The sequence below is a fragment of the Lactuca saligna genome, chromosome 4 (assembly GCF_052625555.1).
Source record: "Lactuca saligna cultivar CGN05327 chromosome 4, ASM5262555v1, whole genome shotgun sequence".
NCBI classification, from domain to species: domain Eukaryota; kingdom Viridiplantae; phylum Streptophyta; class Magnoliopsida; order Asterales; family Asteraceae; genus Lactuca; species Lactuca saligna.
The window spans coordinates 277,567,652-277,593,815 of NC_136420.1; positions in this window are offsets into that span (position 1 = coordinate 277,567,652).

Below are 26,164 nucleotides of genomic sequence, written 5' to 3' on the forward strand. Positions count from 1 at the left end.
AACATACTTGAACATTAGACCCATTTTTGGGCCTAAATTGTCAAAAATGCAAACTTGGGATGAAAATCAATAAGTCACGGTTACTGGAGGGTTAAAAGGGGCCAAAATAGTTTCCATCAATATTTTCCTGATTTTTAGAAATTTCTAAGGACTTAAAATGTAAATTTTTAACCTAATGGGCTAATTTTAGGCTTTTCGGCCCAATAAGCCTCAACATGCGAAAATTTTACAAGTTGAAGGGCTGGAAATGAAATTTTCAGTAAAACATGGAGTAATTAGCATAATAGAATGCTTATAAGGTTCAAGAATGCTTTTCATTATCAAAAAGGACTAAAAATGGAAACTTTTTAGACTTTATGCCAAAATTGTAAAAGTTGTGAAAAATGGATTCTTAACCGAGAATCACTATTCTAGAGGGGCTGAAGCTGTTAACTAAATAAACTTTGGGTTAAAATCGTGTTTTCATCAAATAAATTGTACAAAGTGTCAAGAAAAGGGTTTTAAGGATTAAAAATGAAATTCTTTTATATAAAAGGACCAAAAGTGTTATTATTATAAAAGGAAGAGTTATGAAAAGGGTCAAACTTTACTTACAAACAAATCAAATCAAGATACAAGATCCGCGACTACCGACGAAATAGAAAACAAATACACTCTCAATAACACATATCGTTACAAAATGAATTGATTCAGTCTCGAATCAATAACAACACAAAATCGTTAAACCAAAGTAATTCGTTAATCACGCGATAATTACAATGAGTGAATATACAAACTTTGGGCTTGAAAGTTTCAAATCATGCTTGTTGGGCCTTGCTAGCCCATCAACATGATCTTTGGGCCCAAAGGGATTATGCTTATGTGATATTAGGCCTTCGATGACCCAATTCCACGTAAAAGGACTTGCAATAGCTCTAATGTGTTATTGGGCTCTAATGGCCCATTAGTACTGCTAGTTAGGTTGAGAAGTCAAATGCGAATTGGGCGAAGTGTCATTCGCATTCCCGATAGCCTTGAATAACTCCTGGAAATAAAGGGGGCTTCGTACCCTCCTTTTTCCTCAGTTGTTGGGCTTATGAGAAATCAAGTAAACAGATTCATGGCATTAATCAGGAGAAATCAGGGTGGTTGGATTAAGTGAGTAGTACGGACGACGCCTTAAGGATCGCTCGTAATCTGTTGTTATAAACTAGTCATTTCTTTAAATACGTGATTGTAACGACTCACAAACCCTAATTAATCCAATGTCACCTGGGTAATCAAACATTCGTCATATCAGTATAACAATAAACAAGTCATGTAATTTACGTATTAGGGAAAACATCAGGTTTTCCCGAGAAGTTCAACATTGTCACTTGTGTGACGTATACAAAGTTTGACCATTAAACATGCTTTGAAAATCAACAAGCATATTTACGGATCTTCACACTTTTTATAAACAAACATTTTTTTTCATAAAATATAGGATTTTCTGGGTTTTTCAAACTTCACCAAATCATTTTACCATAACATTACTTATGAACTCACCAACATTTCATATGTTGACGTTTTCCAAAATAACTTGTATTCTCAGGTAACAGGTAAGCCGAAGAATAAGTATCAAGAAATGTCATGGTGTTTTGCTTAAATTATCTGTCAGATAGTTTATGTTATGGATTTGTAATGTCTAAAAAAATATACTGAATGTAAACAATATCATTTGTAATATTCCAATGCATGGTGATGAATTATGTTATGATTCATGTATATTCATTGTGATGGTATTCAATTTGAGTCACAAGATCCCTCGGACGTTTTCACCGTCCGGTTCGGGGGTGTGACAGGTTGGTATCAGGGCTCTGTTTATAGTGAACTAGCATATCTAACCACACATTGATATGCAACTATAAACCAAAAAGAGGGACTAACACAACTCTGAACAAAACAAGTAAAACATAACAATAAAAACACCCTTGCTTGTATTAGGAAAAAGAACATAATATCGAAGCAAACAAGATAATGCTAGTATCTCGGTTAAACCGGGACTGTTCTTAGTCGTATTAAGGAGTGGATGTAGCCTGATCAACTACATTTCCTCCAAGGTACAACTATCAAATGTACTGAGGAAATCATGATAGCTAAGGAACCTAAAAAGATACCCCTTTATTCCCAAGAAGGGAACCTCAACTCAATCTATGCAATAGTTGTAGAATCATAGGAGTAATGATAGTTTATTCATATACCTCTTCCTAGTCTTCATGGAAGGGGAGTAGCAGGGCATTCAGTTTCATCAAGTCTTAGTGGCTCACGGGATTCTTGAAGATGACCCTGAAGGAAATCAAGGGGGAGCACACGACGTTGGGTCTGACGAGTACATGGACATCGACTACGAATTCGAGGGGGTCGATGATGACATGGAGGAAGAACAAGACTCGGGAAAAGATCACACCACATCATTTGTCAGCGAGGCGCAACAGGACCACCCCGCCCTGCCAGTGAATCCTGCAAGGGAGAATCGCTCCCCCGAAGCTGAGATTTACGCCCTGCGACAACAGTTGTTCGCCATGGAAGCACATGTACTGCGAGCTGAGCATGAGAGGGATGAGATCATTCAAGACAAGACTGAGATGGCTCAGTTTTTGGCTCAACACTTTGGCATATGATCTCGCCACTATCATAGAACACTCAATAGAGTGTTAGGGATAGACTTATCTTACTACGTCATTAGGATCTATGCTATGTACCCTGACTCTATGTTTAAGTGACTACACTACTCATAGAGTCGTTATACTGTCAAACTAGTAACGCTTATGTATGCTCTTTCGAGAAAAATGTTCATGTATCAAATGCAGATAATATTAGTAAAAAAAATTATATGTTTTACTTTGACGTTGTAATCTGCTATGTGTTACGAATCCATGATTGTGTGCCAAATTGTGAAAGTACCTAAGTTCATGCCACATACCTAGCTCATAGGATCACACTCTCACAAAAAGAACAGATACTCAACATCTTTCTGTTCCATGGCAGAAAGATGCCTCGATGACCAACCCGCGGAAACCCTGAGCCAAACCCGCCTGAGTTCAACTATGTTGCTTTTTCAGGCAGCAATATCGGCTGCAGTCACTACAGCTATGGCACAAATTCACCAAGGGAACAATGGAGGAGTCAACGGACCAGGGGCTGGAAGTTCGAACAACGGGATGAATCAAGGACCTACCAAGACATGCTCCTATAAGGACTTCACCAACGCCAAACCACAAACCTTCAACGGCACAGGAGGAATAATTACCCTGAAACGATGGATCGAGAAGGTGGAATCGGTGTTTGAGATATATGAATGCCCTGAGGAGATGAAGGTAAAATTTTCCACATGCACTCTTGTTGACCAAGTGCTCACTTGGTGGAACGGACATGTGGAAGACATGACACTCCCCATAGCATTTCCATGCCATGGGCAGAGATGAAAGACATGTTGATGGCCGAATATTACCCTCGTGGTGAAATTCAGAAAATGGAACAAGAGTTATGGAATCTCACCGTCCACAATGCGGATATAGATGCATACATATCAAGGTTTAGTGAACTGTCTTTGCTATGCCCTGGCATGATCACCTCAGAAGGTAAGAAGATCGAGCGATTCATATGGGGACTAACCTCCCCGATCCAAGGAAAACGTGATAGCTGCAAATCCCGAAACTTTTGATAGTGCCAAGAGATTGACCAAGAAGATATATGACCACAACAACAAGAAGGGTGAGAAGCCAGTGGAGATTAAAGTTAAGAAGGAAAGTGACAAAAAAAGGGAAAGAACAGTAAGAGGAAAGTACATCAAAGCTCCTAATCATCCAAGAAACAGCAAACGGTGGCAATTAATGCTGCAACCACACAAGTTCCATCCACACCACATGCTCCAGCCTCAACTTCTCTAAGTGCTCCTAGACCTTATTTCGGTAACCTTCCCAAGTGCAACAAGTGTGGTCTCCATCACAATGGAGAATGCAGAGAGATGCAGTGCACCAGTTGCAATCGAAAGGGTCACACGACAAAGTACTACAGGACTTACCCTCCTCAGAACCAACAACAACAATAACCGCAACATCAACAACACCAACAATTGAGGCAACAATGCAGGACCAACTCACACTTGATATGGATGTGGATGGACTGGGCATTTCCTTCGAAATTGCCCCAACAACAACAATCACGAAAATGGAGGAATAGGAAGGGTGCTGACCATGGGTCAGGGAGAAGCAATTCAGGATCCCGCTGTTGTTACCGGTATGTTCCTCCTAAACCACACTTATGCATGCATCCTATTTGATACCGGAGTAGAATGAAGTTTTGTGAGCAATAAGTTTAAACATTTGTTAAAAGAACAACCCCAGAAGCTCAATGAAACCTTTACGGTGGAAATGGACAATGGGAAAAACCGAATCCACTGGGGAAGTCTACATCGGATGTACCCTAACTCTAAATCAACACGTCTTCCGAATAGACTTAATGCCTGTTTCCATTAGGAGTTTTGATGTGATTATTGGCATGGACTGGTTAAACCCCCACCATGCTCAAATTATGTGCCACGAGAAGGCCGTTCGCCTTCACCTTCCAAATCATGAAATCCTTGTTATCTACGGAGACAAACCTAGCACGAGCTACTCCCAGGAGCTACTCCCATCGCTAAATCGCCTTACCGATTAGCTCCTATGAGATGCAGGAATTGTCCAGCTAACTCAGTGAACTCCTGGGCAAAGGATTCATCTGACCCAGCTTCTCGCCATGGGGAGCTCTAGTCCTCTTTGTCAAGAATAAAGATGGATCTTTTAGAATGTGCATTGATTATATGGAACTAAACAAGCTCACTATCAAAAATCGCTATCCACTCTCACGAATTGACGATCTATTTGACCAACTCCAAGGAGCTAGTTACTTCTCTAAGATAGATATACGATCTGGGTACCATCAACTCAAGGTCCGGGAAGAGGATATTCCTAAAACTGCATTCCGAACTCGTTACAGACATTATGAATTTGTCGTAATGCCCTTCGGTCTAACGAATGCCCCTGCCGCATTCATGGACCTAATGAATCGAATTTGCTGACCATTCCTCCACAACTTTCTTATTGTTTACATTGACGACATTCTAGTCTATTCCTGAAGCGAAGAAGAGCATGGCCAACATCTCCGACAAATCCTGGAAACCCTGCGAACTGAGAAGCTATACGCAAAACTCTCCAAGTGTGAGTTCTGGCTCCGTAGCGTGAACTTTTTGGGTCATGTTGTTAGTCATGAAGGAATACATGTGGATCCTTCTAAGGTCAAAGCCAGCGAAGGATGGGCAGTCCCGACAACACCCACAAAAATTCGCCAATTCTTAGGACTAGCAGGTTACTACAGGAGGTTCATTCAAAACTTCTCTAAGATCGCCAAGCCACTTACCTCGCTTACACAAAAGGGCGTACCATTCAAATGGACGGACAAACAAGAAGTTGCATTCCGAACTCTGAAGCGAGCACTCTGTAGTGCCCCGGTACTATCACTACCAGAGGGAACGGAAGATTTCCTAGTCTACTGTGATGCTTCAAATCAGGGTTTAGGTTGCGTTCTCATGCAGCGTGGAAAGGTGATAGCTTACGCGTCCCGGCAATTCAAGACGCACGAAGTGAATTACGCAACCCACGATCTAGAGTTAGGAGCAGTGGTCTTCGCCCTGAATATTTGGAGGCATTACCTTTATGGTACGAAGTGCACCATCTTCACGGACCACAAGAGTCTCCAGCATATCTTGAATCAAAAAGATTTGAATATGAGGAAATGAAGATGGGTTGAACTATTAAACGATTATGAGTGTGAAATCAAGTACCACCCAGGCAAGGCCAATGTGGTAGCTGATGCCTTGAGTAGGAAATAGTACTCTAATCATCATGTGAAAACTCTCTCAATAACCATCCAATCCCATTTAACCACTCAGATCAGAGCAGCCCAATCAGATGCTACGAAGGCAAAAGATAGAACGAGCGAAGCATTACGCGGAATGGTGAAGAATCTCAAGGTGAAAGAGGGTGGAGTATACTATTTCATGAACCGTATTTGGGTCCCTAAACTTGGAGGATTTAGGGATGGAGTCATGAGTGAAGCTCACAAGACGCGATACTCCATTCATCTCGGTTCGGACAAAATGTTCTTGGATATTAAACAACATTATTGGTGGCCTAATATGAAGGCAGAAATTGCCACCTATGTCAGCAAATGCCTTACTTGTGCCAAGGTAAAGGTGGAATACCAGAAACCCTCGGGGTTATTACAGCAAACAGTAATTCCCGAGTGGAAATGGGAAGGGATTTCTATGGACTTTGTGACCAAGCTACCCAAGACGTCAGATGGATTGGACACGATATGGGTAATAGTTGACCGACTGATGAAATCCGCTCATTTCCTGCCAATAAAAGATTCCTACAAGATGGAGAGACTGACAAGAATATACATTCGAGAAATCGTGAGGCTTCACGGAGTACCAGTGTCTATCATCTAACATAAAGATATTAGGTTCACTTCACGTTTTTGGCAATCACTTCAGAAAGCACTGGGAACCCATCTCGACATGAGCACTGCTTATCACCCACAAATAAATGGTCAAAGCGAACGAACCATTCAGACGCTCAAAGACGTGCTTCACGCATGCGTGATAGACTTTGGGAAGTCCTGGGATACCTACTTACGCTTAGTTGAATTCTTGTATAACAACTGTTACAATTCGAGCATCAAAGTCGCTCCTTTCGAAGCGCTATATGGATGTAAGTGTAGATCATCGTTGTGTTGGGCTAAGGTGGGCGACACCTAGATAGCAAGGGAACTAGCATCAGACAAGATGTTAACGGGACCGGAGATCGTACGTGAAACCATGGAAAAGATAGTTCAAATCAAAGCTCGACTGCAAGTATCGCGCGACCGAAAAAGAGCTACGCTGATAGACGGTGAAAGCCCTTAGAGTTTCAGGTCGAGGATCGAGTGCTGTTAAAAGTTCTCCCTGGAAAGGGGTCATTCGTTTTGGAAAATGGGGAAAACTGAACCCACGATACATTGGACCTTTCGAGATTCTTGCCCGAATTGGTGCAGTGGCGTACAGACTGCAGCTACCCGCTGAGCTCAGCAGTGTACACCCCGTGTTCAATGTTTCCAATATAAAGAAGTGCATATCTGATGAAACTCTCGTCGTTCCCGTTGAAAAAAATTCAAATCAACGAGAACCTCCTGTTGGTTGAAGAACCAGTCGAAATCATGGATAGCGAGGTGAAGCGTACTAAGCAAAGTCGCATCCCGATCGTGAACGTACGGTGGAACGCGGAGCGTGGGCCAGAATTCATGTGGGAACGCGAAGATCAAATGAAGCAAAAGTACCCCCATCTTTCTAACATTCTCAAACCGGGCATTGAAAAGAATTTCGAGACGAAATTCTCTCTAACGGGGGGATGATGTCACAACTAGGAATTTGAAGCCTTGTAAGCATTGAACAAAGATAACAAATGTAAACCAACAATGGGAAATCATGTATGATGCTTATTCATTAACAACAAAATATCAATCAAACACATCATACATGCACTGCAAATAGCCAACAAACAATTGGAAACCCTAAAAAAAATCCTTATTTGAGTCCATTTTTGGACTAGGATTTCCTTATTGGGCCCAATGGACTAATAAGTTTCCAATTGGACTATCTTGGGCTTAGAACTCTTGAATGGGCTCTAATTGGAACTACTTTCATTTATTTTAACATTTTGGGCCATATTGGGCCTAGAATGAAATAAAATACCTTAATGGATATCAATGGGCCATAACTAACCTAATTAGCCCTAATGGGCCATAAAAATCATTTCTTGATTTATTTTGGGCCAGTAGTTATCTAAATTATCTATGATTTGGACTTAGGCATTTAAGGGCCCAATTCTTTTCTTTTCCCTTTCCAAATCTCAGCCAAATCCCAAATGAAAGGAGGAGTTGACTTCTCATAGCCACCTCATTTTAACATAATGGTCTTCCATGCAACTTATCCCATGTCTCCATGCACACATCACCTCAAGACCTCTCTCTTCTCCTCTCTCTTTCTCTCGGCCGAAACAACACCAACACACACACTTCACTCAAAAATCTCTTAAAGAAACTCTCTCAATTCCTCTCAAAAAATTCCGAGATCTAGGGAGCTTTTAAGAAAATTATCACACAAATTCTTCATCTAAGAAACCCTCTAAGTTTGAAATCAACAAAGGAGAGCTTGCTAGGGCCGAAAGTAACATCAAACTCCTCCCAACATTCTTCAAAAACCGAAATCACAACTCAAGGTGAGTTTCATACCCCTTCCTTTTTGGTTTTTATGAGTTTTATGGGAGATAATACAAGAAAATGTGTAGATCTATGGGTAAATGTATGCTATGTGTGATTTAATGCATGTATGTATGTGTCATCATGCGTTTTGGGATGAATATGTTATCAAAAAATGTGTGTAAAAACCGAGATCTAAGACATGAGAAATGAAATAAGGATAACTTAAGCTATTATACACTAATCAAGTCATGAAAAATAGTTTATAAGGTTATGAAAAATAGTTTATAAGGTTTGGGCCTAAATTGTCAAAAATGCAAACTTGGGGTAAAAATCAAAAAGTCATGGTTTCTAGAAGGTTAAAAGGGACCAAAATAGTTTCCATAAATATTTTCCTAATTTTTAGAAATTTCTAAGGACTTAAAATGTAAAATTTTAACCTAATGGGCTAATTTTGGGCTTTTTGGCCCAATAAGCCTCAAAATGCGAAAATTTACAAGTTGAAGGGCTGGAAATGAAATTTTTTTAAAAAATGGAGTAATTAGCATAATAGAATGTTTATAAGGTTCAAAAATGCTTTTCATTATCAAAAAGGACTAAAAATGCAAACTTTTTAGATTTTATGCCAAAACTGTAAAAGTTGTGAAAAATGGATCCTTAACCGAGAATCACTATTCTAGAGGGGCTGAAGCTGCCAACTAAATAAACTTTGGGTTAAAATTGTGTTTTCATCAAATAAATTATGTAAAAGTTTCAAGAAAAGTGTTTTAAGGACTAAAAATGAAATTCTTTTATATAAAAGCACCAAAAGTGTTATTTTTATAAAAGGAAGAGTAATGAAAAGGGTCAAACTTTACTTACAAACAAATCAAATCAAGATACAAGATCCGCTACTACCGACGAAATGGAAAACAAATACACTCTCAATAACAAATATCGTTACAAAACAAATTGATTCGGTCTCGAATCAATAACAACACAAAATCGTTAAACCAAAGTAATTCGTTAATCACGCGATAATTACAATGAGTGAATATACAAACTTTGGGCTTGAAAGTTTCAAATCATGCTGTTTGGGCCTTGCTAGCCCATCAACATGATCTTTGGGTCCAAAGGGATTATGCTTACGTGATATTAGGTCTTCTATGACTCAATTCCACGTAAAAGGACCTTCAATAGCTCTAATGTGTTATTGGGCTCTAATGGCCCATTAGTACTGCTAGTTAGGTTGAGAAGTCAAATGCGAGTTGGGTCAAGTGTCTTTCGTATTCCTGATAGCCTTGAATAACTCCTGGAAATAAAGGGGGCTTCGTACCCTCCTTTTTCCTCAGATGTTGGGCTTATGAGAAATCAAGTAAACAGTTTCATGGCGTTAATCAGGAGAAATCAGGGTGGTTGGATTAAGTGAGTAGTACGGACGACGCCTTAAGGATCATTCGTAATCTATAGTTATAAACTAGTCATTTCTTTAAATACGTGATTGTAACGACTCACAAACCCTAATTAATCCAATGTCACCTGGGTAATCAAAACATTCGTCGTATCGGTATAACAATATACAAGTCATGTAATTTATGTATTGGGGAAAACATTGGGTTTTCCCGGGAAGTTCAACATTGTCACTTGTGTGACATATACAAAGTTCAACCATTAAACATTCTTTGAAAATCAGCAAGCATATTTACGGATCTTCACATTTTTTATAAACAAACATTTTTTTTCTTCATAAAATATAGGATTTTTTGGGTTTTTCAAACTTCACCAAATCATTTTACCATAAGATTACTTATGAACTCACCAACATTTTATATGTTGACGTTTTCCAAAATAACTTGTATTCTCAGGTAACAGGTAAGCCGAAGAATAAGTATCAAGAAATGTCATGTTGTTTTGCTTAAATTATCTGTCAGATAGTTTATGTTATGGATTTTTAATATCTAAAATAATGTACTGAATGTAAACAATATTAGTTGTAATATTCCAATTCATGGTGATGAATTATGTTATGATTCATGTATATTCATTGTGATGGTATTTAATTTGAGTCACAAGAGCCGTCGAACGTTTCCGCCGTCCGGTTCGGGGTGTGACATTCAACAAATAATTTAAATAATCAAATATTATCAAATAAGGAATTGAGTATTCAAACAATTGGTAATTATCTTTTGGTTTGGCTAGGATAATCATAAACTAACAATAAAATTTGGATTTTATTAGTTAAAAATGATTTAGGCAATTATCCTTAAGCAAAATAGCAAGAGATCTCGAAAATCCCTCTGCCAGACGCTACGACTCGCTGAGTCACTAATTGCACTCGCCGAGTGGGACTGACTCGACGAGTCCAGATAGTGACTAGCCGAGTTAGGTCGGGCAGAAGGCAGAAAAAAATGTTTTTTTAGAATGGATGAGCAAGCAAGACATTAATACCAAAGAAACCAATTTTGGCTCTGATACCACTGATGGGTTTTACAGAAAATAATATCCTATGTGCTTATGCAAACCCTAAAGCATGGATCTAGGTTTCTCTATTGTACATTCAATTCATCTAACACTTATAAACCCTAGATCTAGCATGCAAGATTCAAAATTTACATATGAAAACAGATCTAGATTATTACCTTGATTGTTGATTGTAGATCTTGAAGTCTAGAGAACTTTAGCACCTCAAATGTTGTGCCTCTAATAAATCAGAAACACCAAAATCAATTGAATAAAACAATAGAGAGACGAGAGAGGCAAAATTCGGCTCTAAGACTTCTAGGGTTAGGTGTTGCTGAATTCTCATGCCCAAGGGGTTCTTATATAGGTGTAGGAATTAGGGTTTCAGTAATTATCCTTATCTGGTTACTAAGCCACCAAGAATCCCATAAGATAATTCTAGAATCCTCATTATGGACGAATTCTTAAGGCCTTATCCTTATAATTCATCCACCCTATCATTTAAGGTTTCCTTGCCTAACCTTGTAACTATCACATAATTAAAATTCAGTCTCCCTAGTTCAATTAACTTCTTTTGATCACAAAATTAGTTCTTAATTAATTCTTGACCAAATATGATTTCTCTTTTAATCCAGTAGTCTTATAATATATTAATAAACCATAATAACCTGTTTCTCTATTATTCTTCTAGTCAAGTTGCTTTGGTGAAGGCAACCCAAAAGGACCATGCACAACTGGGTCAAGTACATAGCAAATATAGTTATGGACTTAGACACTAATCCAACAATCTCCACCTAAAACGTCTAAATAAGGAAATGGTCAGAAGGGATTCGACGAGTCGGTGAGCTAACTCGACGAGTCGGTTAGGGTTTTCCCTGATGAGTCTGGACACATTGTAACTCGACGAGTTATTGAGACAACTCGACGAGTTGAGTTGGAATTTCACGATATTTCTGAGAAAATGAAGGGACTCGACAAGTCGCATAGATGCACTCGGCGGGTTAAGTCAACATGAACTGTTGACTCGAGTGTTGACTTCTATTAACTTTTAGGGTTTGGTCAAGACATGGATTATGGAAACCATGGAGGTGTAAAATGGTCATTTTCCCTTTCCAAGGGATAGAGAAAGAGGTTAGCTTAAATTATTTGGGTTGAGGTGATAGGCATTAATTAGCGATTGTTATGACGTGTAGGCGAGGATTACACTCTTCGAGGGGTACGAGGTTTACTTTCTTACTTACGAGGTGAGTCTTCTCATTATACTTACCATGAGTGGTAACATTGTGTGACCGAAGGGTCTTGTTTTCTTATATTGAGAATTGTGATATCCTGCACTATGTCTTTTGTGATTTATGATGTGTATCATTCCGCGATTTATTGAGTTAGGACCGGAGGGTCCAACTCGAATTGTGGGACCAAAGGGTCCCCACTGAGACACATTTACTGGAGGGTCTCTATCAAGATATAGTCATGAGTGGCTAATGAGATGTGTGTGGTATTTTGGGGAACTCACTAAGCTTTGTGCTTACCGTGTTTTGTGATATGTGTTTCAGGTACTACTCAGGATCATGGGAAGGTGCCAACTTGATTCTACACACGAGATAGGTTTTATGCTTTAGAGGATCATGGATTATTATCAGAGAATTATTGATTGTGTTTTGTGATAATTTAAACAATTTTGGATTTTTTAAAGGTGATTATTGGAATTATGTGATTTTGAAAATGAAATATTTAATTGAAAATTTACAGTGTTACATTAAGCCTACGAGAGGGGACAACCCCATATGGTCCACACATGCATGTTTCCTTTCAATCCATCCAAAAATGAAAATGGGTTGACCTTCCTCTGTCGGATCAGTTATGAAATTCATTGCAACCTCTTTCTTGGCAGAAACCCCGACACACTTTAATATGTCGACCAAAACATCCCTAACCATATCTTGCTTGCATTTGAACCCTGTAAGTTCTTTACAATGAGCTGCATGCTCTCCAAAAGAGTCTAAAATGATGCCTTGCGGTACACCGGACATATCTCGTCAACTGGGTATATTAGAATCATGATTCGATATTTAAGGACAGTACGATTCTCCACAGGAGAGATATGTTCGCCCAGCGCCTCTATAGAGATAGATAGAAGAAAATCTTGAGCACGCGGGGCACGTAAACATTAGAAAACTGCTTTTTGCAGAGCCATCATTTGGAAATACACTGCCATATCTTGGACAATTTTACTAAAAATGGCACTCACCAGTGCATTCTAGGATTTAGGAGGTGATGTCCTTAGTAGAAAAACTACTAAGGTCAATGTCCGGAAGCTTGTTACGAAGAGAAGCTAAGGGATACACATAATCAGAATCAATACCATAAATGTTGCTATCCCATAAGATGTGGTCTTTCAATACCCAAGTTTGGGCTCTTGAGGCAACAAAAGCATATAAGGTAGCCTCTACTGCGTAGTATAAACCCAAACCCCCAAACCGAATGGGTAGGGAAACAACTCGCCACTATATGTCACCAAAAAAGGGCCCCCATAAACCACAATGTCTTCAGTCACCCCGCAAAACCCATTATCGAAGAGCAATGCCGCCTCCTCCATGTGAACGGGTTGGCACGTCCTCAGCCTAAAGAAAAGTTTAGCAATACACATACAAGACCGAAGTAAAGGAGCTTACTCTGCAGATCAAACAAATGGTTCATATTTCTTAGTTGAGGTTATTATTATTAGAGCCTGCAAAAATCAACTCAATCCAAACATAACACAATATTAACGGGTTGGATTGAGATTTTCTTTCCATTTAAGTTAAATAGATCAAATTCGTTAACCCATTTAATTAAATATTGGCATGGATAAAAAAATTTAACACATTTTAAACTTGCCAAAACCTAAACCACCACCGCCTCCTAATTAGTCGTTGCCGTTTCTTCTCCATAATCTTCTTCACAATCGATCGTCCGCTCTCCTCCTTCACCTACTGGTTCAGCATGCCTTGTTAGTTGAATTTCTTGTTACTTTTGTCACTTTTTTTTTCTATTCTCCTTTCGTGTTCTTATAAAAATCTTTGTAGGGTTTCTTATAAGTATGAACGAACTGGAGAAAATTTAAAATTACTGTATATGGTCGTTAAAAGGAATGAAGTCATTTGCGATGGGCGGATTGGAAGCGAGGAAGCTCAAAGTTTTAACTACTGGGTATGTCTGTTAGAATATTAAACTTATTTTAATTTGTTCCAAAAAAATCAAAAGATATTATATATGTGTTAAAAACATATTCTACTCATTTTCTTGCTCTGGACTAATTGGAATGTCTTCAATATTTAATTGATTTAAGAAATAAAAAATAATATTTTTTTTTTAAACTTTTTCATAGAAAGGGAGAGAAGCAATATAATATTAACTCAAAGGATATATTTAGGAGGGTACTTTATGGGATTTAGGTGGAGCTTTAAGCCACCAAGCCAACATAGACAAATCCTAATTGTTGTGCTTAAAAGTAGGTCCAATTAAAAGATTGTTAGTGGATACATGGTTAACAATATTTATCATACGTAATTGTCCATCTATTTAACCATTAAACAACTGGTTCAAATCTACTCGTAGATTTTAGCTTTTTTGTTATGTGTATAATTTATTGTGGCACTATCGACTTAAATATGGACTAAGTTATTATGTTTTTTATTTATTTTTGCATAAATAAAGTAATTTGCATAAAGTTTTTTGTATTATTTTTATTTTATGTTTATAACAGTAATTTGTTATGATTGACTGGTGATGTTATAAACATATGACCAATTTGTGTATTTTGTATAAATGTTGAAAACTAAACATTAATCTCATATAAATGTTCGTCACTGTTTATATATGAAGATTAATTTCTAATGAATGTTTCTCAATGTACATTTATGTACATTATTCTGTTACGAATGTTCGTAAAAATTCATCTATGAATGTCTATGAACATAGGAACATATGACCAATTTATGTGAATGTTGGTCAACATTCATCTTTGAACATAATTTGAATCCTATGTTCAATTATAGATAAATGTTCGAATATTTATGTGAATGTTGCTCAACATTCATCTTTGAACATAATTTGAATCCTATGTTCAATTATAGATAAATGTTCGAATATGAACATACATGAATATGAATGTTTAATTAGGAATATTATCAAATTCTAGACTTTTGTAGTTATTGATGAACATGTATTACCATATGTTGCACAAAGGTAATTCAAGTTTATAGAAAACAAATTTTCATAACTGAACTTATGTATATATTATGTATATTTAAAAAGAGTAGCAGAGCTATTAGCTATAGAGAACTGCTACTTTCTTAGGAAATGATGACTATAGTCTAATCAATTATATAAACCTATGATGCTCTACGCTTAGGTTTATTCTTTAGCCCTACGACACAGGTTTGATCTTATAAACGTACTAATTATAAGTATTATTAATTAATCTACCAATAGGCTACTTACGGGAGTGATGATAGGATATACACGTCACTTAGGTTGCTAGATTTTACAACAACCATATGTCAAAATATTCTTGCCTACCGACTATCCTTACTGGCCAGAGCCTTATCAATTAACATTGTGGTATGAAACAATAAATTTATAATACTCTAGAACACAAAAACACAAGATATAGACTTACCTAAAAAAAATCTGACCCATGATGAGAACACAGATATACAATGCAAACATATACTACGAAAGTTTTTTTGTCAAATACCTTAGCTAAGGTTTTCTGTACATGAAGCGAACCACAACTTGACGTAGACTAATCACCTATGTTTAATTATGGTTAGACCGATGCACAATTGAAATTGAATTCGATCGTTGATAGACTAAAATGCTTTGAGATTCTAGGAGACTCGAATCACAGTTCAAGACGTGAAGGAACTCGGATACAAGTAGCATCTTATAAATATAAGCATCGTAGATCCTCACACAACTATAAAACTTATAAATATTAATCACCTCCGATGTTTATTGAAATACATTAATTACCTAATTACGATACTCTCACTCACACACACACACACACACACTCTCTCTCTCTCTCTCTCTCTCTATATATATATATATATATATATATATATATATATATATATATATATATATATATATATATATATGAGAGAGAGAGAGAGAGATAAGTTCAAATATTTGTAGCAACTATTGTATGCATGAATGCACCAATAGGAATATAGGAATAGTTAAATAATTGAAAATTATAGTAAGGGTAATTATGTAACGTTAGCATGATAATTAAAATAAAATCCCTTAATTCATGGAGATTACCATAAAAATTTGTTTCACTAACTATTTATCCCTAGCCTCTCATATCATACGCAAGGTCGATCACTGGTCTAGTGGCCGAGCAAACTCTTCACTAGAAATTTAATTATTGCTACCTCTCGGTGTTTAGAGGTTAAAGCGAGGGCAGCAAGGGATGCTTGAAAAACCAGGTTTGAACTAAAAAGTAGAAGAACTGAGAAAAAAATTGAGAGTGTTACTAGGTATGACAACCCAAAAAATTTTGATTTAAAAACCAATCCAATCAACCAAAAGTCAGACTCACTTCTGCTATCATTTAACACTGTTTAGAGTCTGTTTGAGTGTTCTGAGCCCAATATATTCAAGGATTGAGTGTTAGGAAGTATCTGCTAGAGACACTGTACAAAGATCAAGCCATAAAATCATTTAAGAGGAGTTTACGACCAAGACATCAAGAGTTTACGGCCATAAACTCAAGGTGGCCGTAAACTCAGCCCTATATAAGTAACACTTAGCCATTTTCTTCATTTCTTTCCTTTCTTTGGCCGAAATCTCTTCAATTCTTTCAAGTAGCATCGAGTTCATCATCTAACTCATCATATATGTAAGTGTTCTAACCTTTGATTAGTTGTTATCCTTCATTATCGAGTATCATTCCATGCTTTCATCCATGAAATCATTCCATTTTGTTAGATCACCAAGAATACCAAGAACACACTAGTGTTTTGGTGCAAAATCAACCCTTTCAGGCTTCAATATTTTTACTACTCCTTCCTTAACTTGTTGTATGATTAAAAGACTTGATCTACACTCTGAAATCATCTATTCCTCAAAAACGAAAGGAGTTTACGGCCAAGAGCATCTCCCTTGTCCGTAAACCACTATAAAGGTGCCATTTTGGTCATAAACCCTCCTAGATGCAAAGCTTGTGACCTAGAACCCTTCCTTGATGAAAATAGGACCTTAAAATATTGCTTGGTCGTAAACGCATCAAAAGCCTTCCATTATGTTGCTCTTTCTCATCCTTGTGTAGAGCAATGGTCCCATAAGTTTCCCTAGCCTTCAAACACCCTCTTATACCATTTACCATGAGTTTATGGCCGTAAACTCCATGGCCGTAAATCCATGGCTATAAACACCAAATGATGGCGTTAAACATCAGTTTGATGAATCACATGTGATCCTAGCACTTACTCCAAGTCCTTAAGGGTGTTTCTTAACATTTTAGTCGCTTATAAACACTAAATTCATGCAAATATTTGCCATGTATGTCATTTAGGACTCGTTAGTGTCTCGGGAGTTCATTTCATGGAGCTTCTCATCCTTATGTACATATTCGTTTGAATCACCCACATCTGGTGAGTTCATACGCCGTAATGAATCTTTTAACTATTTCAAATGCTTTTAAAGGGGGGGGGGGGGGGGGGGAATACAAGTCGAACACAATGTTAATTGTGTAAATGTTTGTTATAAACATCTTTGAAAATATTGTTTATGTCTTTTATAAGTGATCAAAATATTTCAAAAACTCTTTTAAAGTTATGTTACTTTTTAGTTTAACAAAACTACATTTTTTGTAATAGCCCGAAATCTCAAGTATTGTTAAAATTACAATTTGGGGTGTTTTAAAGGGGGGACTCGGCGAGTTGGAGCCAGACTCGCTTAGTAGGATCGCAGATCGGGTCGCGGGTTCGCGACTGGACTCAACGAGTCCAGATAGGGACTCGGCGAGTCTGCGTTGTTTAGCGAAAACCCTAACCGTTCAGGTTTGGGACGTATAAAGGGGATCATTGGCCGTCATTGTTTCCTTTTAGCCGTCTGAGAGGAGCCCTAAACCGATTGTGTGCATCTGGAGCAAGGTTAGAGGCCATGGGTGATTGTGAAGGAGTTGTTGTGCAAGGAAGGGAAGGTTTTGGCTAAAGGAACAGCAAGGGAGTCGCATGCTGAAGATTGGGGACACAGAAAATACATTATCCAGGTATGAATTCGGGTATACTCTGCTATGTTGATATATTTAGAGGATTAGGGTTTATGGAACCCTTTTGTGGATAGATTGAGTGTTACCCACGTCCCCCAAGCGATTGTAACCCTGTGTTGGGACCTTTGGAGGTCCAGATTATTCCATGTCTGGGCATTTCGGGAATTGGTGAAGGTTTTGGATTGAAATCCTTATGCCTTAGGTCAACATGTAAACCATAAGTCTTGGGGTGTAGCATGAGCACCTAAATGAAGACCTTATGTAAAGGACCAGTCGAGGAAGGCCAGACCTATGAGTGGTCGGAGCAGTTATGACCTTAGGAAGCAGTTTGAGCGACTGCATGGCATGGACTCGCCGAGTAGCTTGAAGAATAACTGGGACTCGCCGAGTTGTTTCTCAGACTCGGCGAGTGGAGTCGGGGTGGCCCCGCGATTCTTCCAGGAGTAACTCGTCGGGTCAAGGAGGATACTCGATGAGTAGAAGGGAAACTTTAGAGGACTGGAGGATGACTAGACTCGCCGAGTCCGGTCGAGTTGACCGTGGACTGTTGACCAGAGTTGACCTAGGTGTGATTTCTTAGGGTCAGTTGTCTTGAAAGATAAAAGTGTTAATAAGGGACGTACGATATTACAAGGAGTCTGTAGCTCGGCGGATCGAGTACGAGGGATTTCAGGAGTTGCTAGCTTTCAGTATTCACGAGGTGAGTCTTCTCACTATACTATACCCGGAAGGGTTTGACTGTGTGACCGGAAGGTCGAATACGATGTATGTTATATATGCTATAAATAGAAGGGTGGCTGCTATGCATGATATGTATGTTTATATGGGCCGGAAGGCGATATGTTATGTGACAGAAAGGTCAGGTATGATATATGATGTGTGTGCTATGTGCGTTAGATTAAATGTATTATGTGTTGTAAATGTTATGGGCCGGAAGGCAATACGTTACGGGCCGGAAGGCAATATGTTACGGGCCGGAAGGCAATATGTTATGGGCCGGAAGGCAATGTGCTATGGGCCGGAAGGCAATACGTTATGGGCCGGAAGGCGATTATCTCATGGGCCGGAAGGCATTGTGCAGTGGACCGGAAGGTCAGGGCCTGGAAAGGCGTATGTGTGTAAGGTGTATATTGGGGAACTCACTAAGCTTCGTGCTTATAGTGTTTTATGTTATGTTGTTTCAGGTTCTTTCAATAACGCGGGATGGCACCGGCTCGATTGTACACACCAAAAGAAAGAGTTGTATTTTGGAGGATCCTGGTTTTCTATTCAAGTGAAAATGGAACTATGTTTTTGTAATTCAAATATGAATATGATTTTAAACAAGTATTTTAATGTTAAATTGATTATTTAAATGAAAATTTTGCCTTGAAAGTCACGGTGTTACAAATGGCAGCAGATCACATAAGAACTCTGCAGTTAAGCGTGCTCGGGCGGGAGTAGTACCGGGATGGGTGACCCCCTGGGAAGTCCTCGTGCCGAGTGGCCCAAAGCGGACAATATTGTGATACGTGCCAGAGGGGGATGTTAAAAATGGTATCAGAGCTAGGGCACGGGTCGATGTGTTCGACAGGGACGTCGAACCCTATAATGGGGGGTGAAGGTGGGTTGCACCTGATCCTACATCGGCTTGGAAGGAGAACAAAACATCTCCTTATAAGGGGTGTGGGTACCTTCCTTATCACAACGCGTTTTAAAGCCGTGAGGGCAGCAGATCACATAAGAACTCTGCAGTTAAGCGTGCTCGGGCGGGAGTAGTACCGGGATGGGTGACCCCCTGGGAAGTCCTCGTGCCGAGTGCCCCAAAGCGGACAATATTGTGATAAGTGCCAGAGGGGGATGTTAAATTTTTACATTACAAGCATAACTTAGTAGTAAAATGAGTCTTTTCAATAATAGTACAAGTAAAAAATTATTAACTATAAGGGGTATAGTTTAGAGGTTCAGTTCATATTAGATACAATACACGCTAACATGAAGAACATACTAAGATACTATATAACAGAACGAACATACTAAGTTGCTATAATATGGAACTACTACAGGATCTAATGTGGATTACATGATCTCATGACTTTAATGTGGATTACACGACCTAGCAACTGCTTTGCGGAAGTCGCATTTGGTTCCCAGAATCTCTTGATAGGGAGAGCGTATAGTATGGGTACTAGCTTTCACATTATGACCTTAATAAAACAAACATGTTTTAAGGAAATCAGTACACCGGTATGTCAATTTAAAAGAAAACTGAGTACTTTCATTTTCCCATTACTTTCATAAAGTAGCAGTTCCACTTGAAAGTTAATGCAAACTATTTTCGAGTCAAGATAGTTATAAACTAGGAAAAACATACATTTTACAAACGACAATCAGAACAGTCATGTCTAGTACATTCAGTAGAAAGGGACCATAATGCTAGCCTTATGATTCTTTAATGTATACATCAAGGGATATATCTTAAAAGGATCCGACAGGTAATAGGATGTGTGCTTTCCACTTCATTTCCTGTTCCTTTTTTGGTTATGGGCTTAGAGCAGATTCACCCAGCCTATTATCCATTCGATCTTAGTTATATATATGTTCCATATATATTAAGTCGTCATAAGGGGTACCAGGTATGGGCCAGGTCTTAGGAAACTAAATCAATGCATAGTTTTCTAGTATAAAACATACTTTTCAAATCAGAACTTTTCGTATACAAAACTAGAAACTTACCAGTAAAGGGTTTAATCCATTTTATTAAACCAATATAACTTAAAGGACCTTAGGTGATTAATTATATAATACCTTAGTTTATACATTAGGGTTATATATAATTAATACTTGATAGATAGTTAGATGTGTGCCTTCCGCCTCATTTCCTGTTCCTTGTTTGGTGGTGGGCTTAGGGAAAATTCACAAAAGAAACTATCTATTCGATATTAGATTATATATAGCTAGTATGAACTAGGTGATTATAGAACAAACTGCTGTGGTTACTATTTTTATTACAAGAAATAAGGGTTTTCTTAAATGATCTTTTCATCAAATATAAAGGAACTATTACAGTTAACTCTGTGAGTACCAAGTGATTACACAAGGGTTATATACAACAAGGATCTAACAACCAATGGGATGTGTGCCATCCGCCTTATACCCTGTTCCTTGATTGGTTGTGGGCTTAGGGCAGATACACACAATCGATTGTTTGTTTGATCTGAGTTTTGTATAACTTGTATCCATTTAGTACTCATAGAAAGGATTGTAGAGTCATTTTTACTTATCTTTCATCAAAGCAGGAAATATAGGATTTTATGGAGGAACATGTGACCTTTTCTAAACATAACTTACAATTTACTACAACTTTCTACAACTTACTTACATCACTAAAACCTTATGAACTCACCAACTTAATTGTTGATCAACTCTTTCAAAATAACTAGTATTCTCAGAAAACTAGTATACATGTACTCGCACTGGGAATTTAGAAGATTGAGCATAATAGCTTCAAGTCTTGTTTTGATATTTGCTTATGTATTCTATGTTTTGTGCGCACACACATTGTAAACACTTTCCTTCGAATGAAATGGTTGTTTATTACTTTTATTACTATGATGCATGTCTTATGATACTAAACATGACATCCTCCACCCCCGAACGCTTCCGTCGTTCCGGTTTTAGGGTGTGACACTAGGTTTTCTTGGGTGACTGTTGATTTTTAATGTCTGTAATGGGTTGTTAACTTCTTGAATCAATCGTATTACTAGCAACAACAGTAGTTATCTTACGAAGGAAGCTTTGTGGGTGAATCAGACTCTCGATCACTTTTCCCACTATGTATGAATCCTTTCTCTTGATACATCTTTATGCATGTGTTACATTGGTATCTACGATTTTGGGTTTCGATGATTTCTTTTACAAGATGCGTTTAGGTGTAATTTCAATTTATAATTATAATCTATCCAATTGAATGCATTCTGAGTATCCTTAGTTAAAATAAATTTCTTTGACGTTTAATTAGAGCGAATTCAGCAACAAGATTTTGAATTTTGAACTTTTGGTATATATAGGATGACCTTAAAATTTAACAACATTATTATGAATACTTAGAAGAATTCAATATATCTATACTGTATTGAATATCCTACACCTTACTGCTAACTACAGCCAGACCTGCAGGTCTGCGGGTGCCAAACGTTATACCCTTTTACGACTTACATTTGTCGTTGTTACCCAGTCGATACTATGGTACAATTAATCAAATGAAGCCAAAATATAAACCTGGTTTAAGGTAGTTAGTACAACAGTAGTTCCTATAGCACTACACCATAGTACTACATTAATTTTCCCTTTACATATATCTATTGATCTTTTCACTTAAACATTAAATGTAAAAACTATTTTTGTTATTGATAGCTACACTTGGGAAAATTACACACTTTTACAAGAAACGAATATTTAGAACAGTTAAGTCTTGGTAAAAGGCTACATTCAGAGCAGTTAGGTCTTGGTAGAAGACACCATTATGCGTAGGTCTTGATACTTTTGATGTATACAAACTATACTTTCAAACATATGTAAATATTCTTATTGTAATGTAATGATTGTGTTTACTTTGATTGATATGATACGATTGTTGTGATACTACGCATAACATTTCCTGCCCCCGGACGTTTCCGACATTACTTTTGACGGTTCCGGGGTGTGACAACTTAGGCTAGGTTGGGCTAGTTTTAAAGGGTGTGATTAAGTCACAACATAATTGGAATTAGGAAGCAGTAGGTCGAAGGAGACTGGGTATGATGTAAGACTATAGTTATTCTAGTAGCATTCACCTTTTGCATCAGATTCTGTGGCGACAGGTTGTCAGCCTATCATGATTAGATGAATCAAAGGATTGAAGGAGTCATGAATGGCTGTACAGATGGCGCAGTTATCGTCACACGAGGTATCCTTCGGAGGTCATGTGGGACTGATGTGCGTGTGTTCATGACTCAACAATCAGGTAGGTGTCCGGTGTTCCGTACAGTTCGCAGACAAGTTGGGACCAGGCAGGTCCCAATTGTTCTTTAGGAAAGTGGCTATATGGTAGCAAGAGGAGTTGGAGCGACTTCAGTGATTTGGGGCCCGTGTGTGGAATTGCTTGTTATTCAGTAGCCGCAGTTCACCTATGATTTTATCCTTGTGGAAGCCTCAAGGTATTACGGGTGGAAAGTATTCTATTTAGGTTGGTTTTCTTATAGAATCTGTTCGATGATGATTCGATGTGGGTAGTGTGTTAGGGAGGCAGACCATCTCGAAACTTCAAACTTGGATGGATTAGATGTGATCAAGTTACAAGGAATCCGTTCATCTTTAGGTTCTACAACCCTATGAGGGTTGTTTATAGTTGCCTTGGGAAGGTTGTGGCATTCTCAGGTTTGTGGTGGTGTTGCTCAGGTTGTCTGGTATGTCGGGGATGGTGATACATGATTTTGAGGACGAAATCTAATTCAAGTGAGGAAGAGTTGTAACGCTCTGTTCTGAAATGACTCCCAGTATGAGGCTGTGGCTTGAAGGTCGGTCAATATAAGGATTATGGAATTTGGTAAGGTAAGTGGTGGGTTTTGATCATAAGAACATCCTATTTGCTCATACAAACCCTAATGCTTCGATCTAGGTTTCTCTATTGTACATGCAATTTGTCCAACACTATAAACCCTAGATGATAATCAATATAACATATGAATTAGGGTTTAGATCATACCTTGATTTCTATGTAGCAATAACAATCTCAAATCCTTCTTGTATTGACTTTAGAAAGCTTAGAGTCACAAATGTCACTCCTCTAATCGTTCACAAACACCAAGAGCAAAAGGATGAAGACGAGAAGAGAAGGAGGTTTCCAAAATTGTCCAAAACCCTAAAGGATCTCATCACCACGTTTTTGGGGATTAAGGGTGCTATTTATACATGTAGGCTATTAGGGTTTTAAACTAGGAAACCCTAATCTGACTGCTTAAGCCCTAAGCAGCCCATGGATTCCTTTCTTAAAGGCCTTGGACGATTTCTAATGGGTTTCCCCCATAGAATTCGTCCAACTTTATATAATAAGGTATCCATAGCCCAATTGCAATTATCTTATAATTACAATTCTAGTCCCTTAAGTTTAATTGATCTCTTTTAGCCACAAACTCTGTTAGAACAAAGTTCTTTTAGGATCGTATGATTCTAAGCAAGATACAAAATAAGAACGTAATAGGAACACAAGTATTGCACTGAATATGTCGAATGATTAATGCAATAACACCTTAGAAGAGCTCGATAAAGAACTTCAATATGCAGAGGCGTTTAGGGTTACAAAAATCAACGTAATGAAAAACTTATTAATATACGCATACGTGCATGCATATATATACTATAACCCTAACAATAATTCTAGATAACAACGTAACTAATCTAGGTAGACACGGATGGACAGGCCTAATCCAGATAGAAAATACTTAGCCCAAGACGCAACACAAATATACTCAACAATCTCCCCCTTTGCATCCTTGGAGCAGAAACTTCATTCCTTCTTAACAACAAAAGGCTTCTTCACTGTTTTAAACGCCTTTTGTATAATGGCTAGAACATCATGTCGAAACATAATATACTACCGAAGCATGTCTGTGAAATTCTTCTTGTCAGCCACCAAGTTCTGCTTGCATCAATGTATGATATTTATGATATGCTCCAGGCAATCTGTTGAAAACAGATGCTTATCGACCAAAGCGAACAGAAACTTGTGTCTATCACCTTTAGTGAACATAAATGTCAGATTTGTTGAATCAATTTGCCCCAATTTCATTTTTTTCACATCACTAGGCTTAGACGTAGGCTTCACAGTCGGCTTTCTGTTCAGAACCTTAGCTATCTCCAGATCCATGGTTGCTAGCTCATGAATATAGGAGGCCAACATTCTTTTAATATGTTCAAGAATCAGCTCATATTCCCTGGGATTAGAGAGCAGAATGTTGTATAGCAGAATCTAGTCATGTGAATTAAGGTTGGGAAGATCTGCCAGAGAGATAAAAGACTCCGTGTTTGCTGAACCACGATTGATCTTGAAATTGACATTGATGAATCTCCCTGTAGATAAAGGTTTCAGTACCTTGACTTTAGTAATTTTCTGTGTGCTCCATGTCAAGTACTGCGGTTAACCATTCTTCAAATAAAAATCTATCAGCTCCCTGTCAACCTTAGAATGTGGATATGGGACCTCAGTAGTTGCCTCAAAGCAATGGAATGTGAATTCTTTTCTTGTTATGGGCATGTCAAACTGCGAGTCTCTAGAGTTTTCACAGTCAAACGAAGCAACTGGTTCCAACCAATAGACAGATGGAAACTCAATCTCTTGATTGATAAGTGTATCTCTGTTCCACTCCGGAAAAAGAGCCTTCTTGCACTGCAAGACCTCTTCAACTTTCTTATTCTTCTTCTCCCTTTCTTCAGCCTATCTGGCCACTTTCATAGTTTCATCCAACTCTCTGTCTCTCTTTTTCTCTTCTTCTGTATCACTATCAGTTTCAATAGTCTCTTCCAACAAATTGGTCAGCATATCCTTAACATCTCCTTCACAACTGTTGTACACCGCCCTTTGAGTTTTTAACAGAGAGATTTCCTTCTCTGCCTGAGCTAGCTGCACCTTCTGTATATCAATAGTGGCCTGCTGTTTGACTAGATCCTCCTTCAAGGCACTCTCAGTTGCCAGATTTGCAGTTAGAGCATCAAACCGAGAGTCCACAGATTGTAAAAAGGATGTGGTTTCTGTTTTAAGCTCAGTACGAACAGCTTTAAATTTGTCAGTTTCTTCACGAAGAGACTTTGAGAAGGAATCCACTGATGCTTGGTATTTTGCTGCATTGGTGTCAGCATGAGATTTTAAAGAGTCAAGGAAAATCTGAGTTGTATGAACAACCTCAGAAACTTCCTTGGTGGCCTTCTTACAAGTAGAAGCATACTCATTCACAGTCGCTGTAGATTTATCAGTGGCATCATTGTACTATTGAAGAATCGTCTCCAAAAAAAGCTTTAATAACCACACCACCATAGGCTTTGCCATCAGCAAGCAGTTTATCCAACTTTTCATGAATGTCTTGGATCTGCTGACTTGTGACAGAAGCATCAGTTGTATCTTCTGATGGAATTCGATAAGGGCTGTAG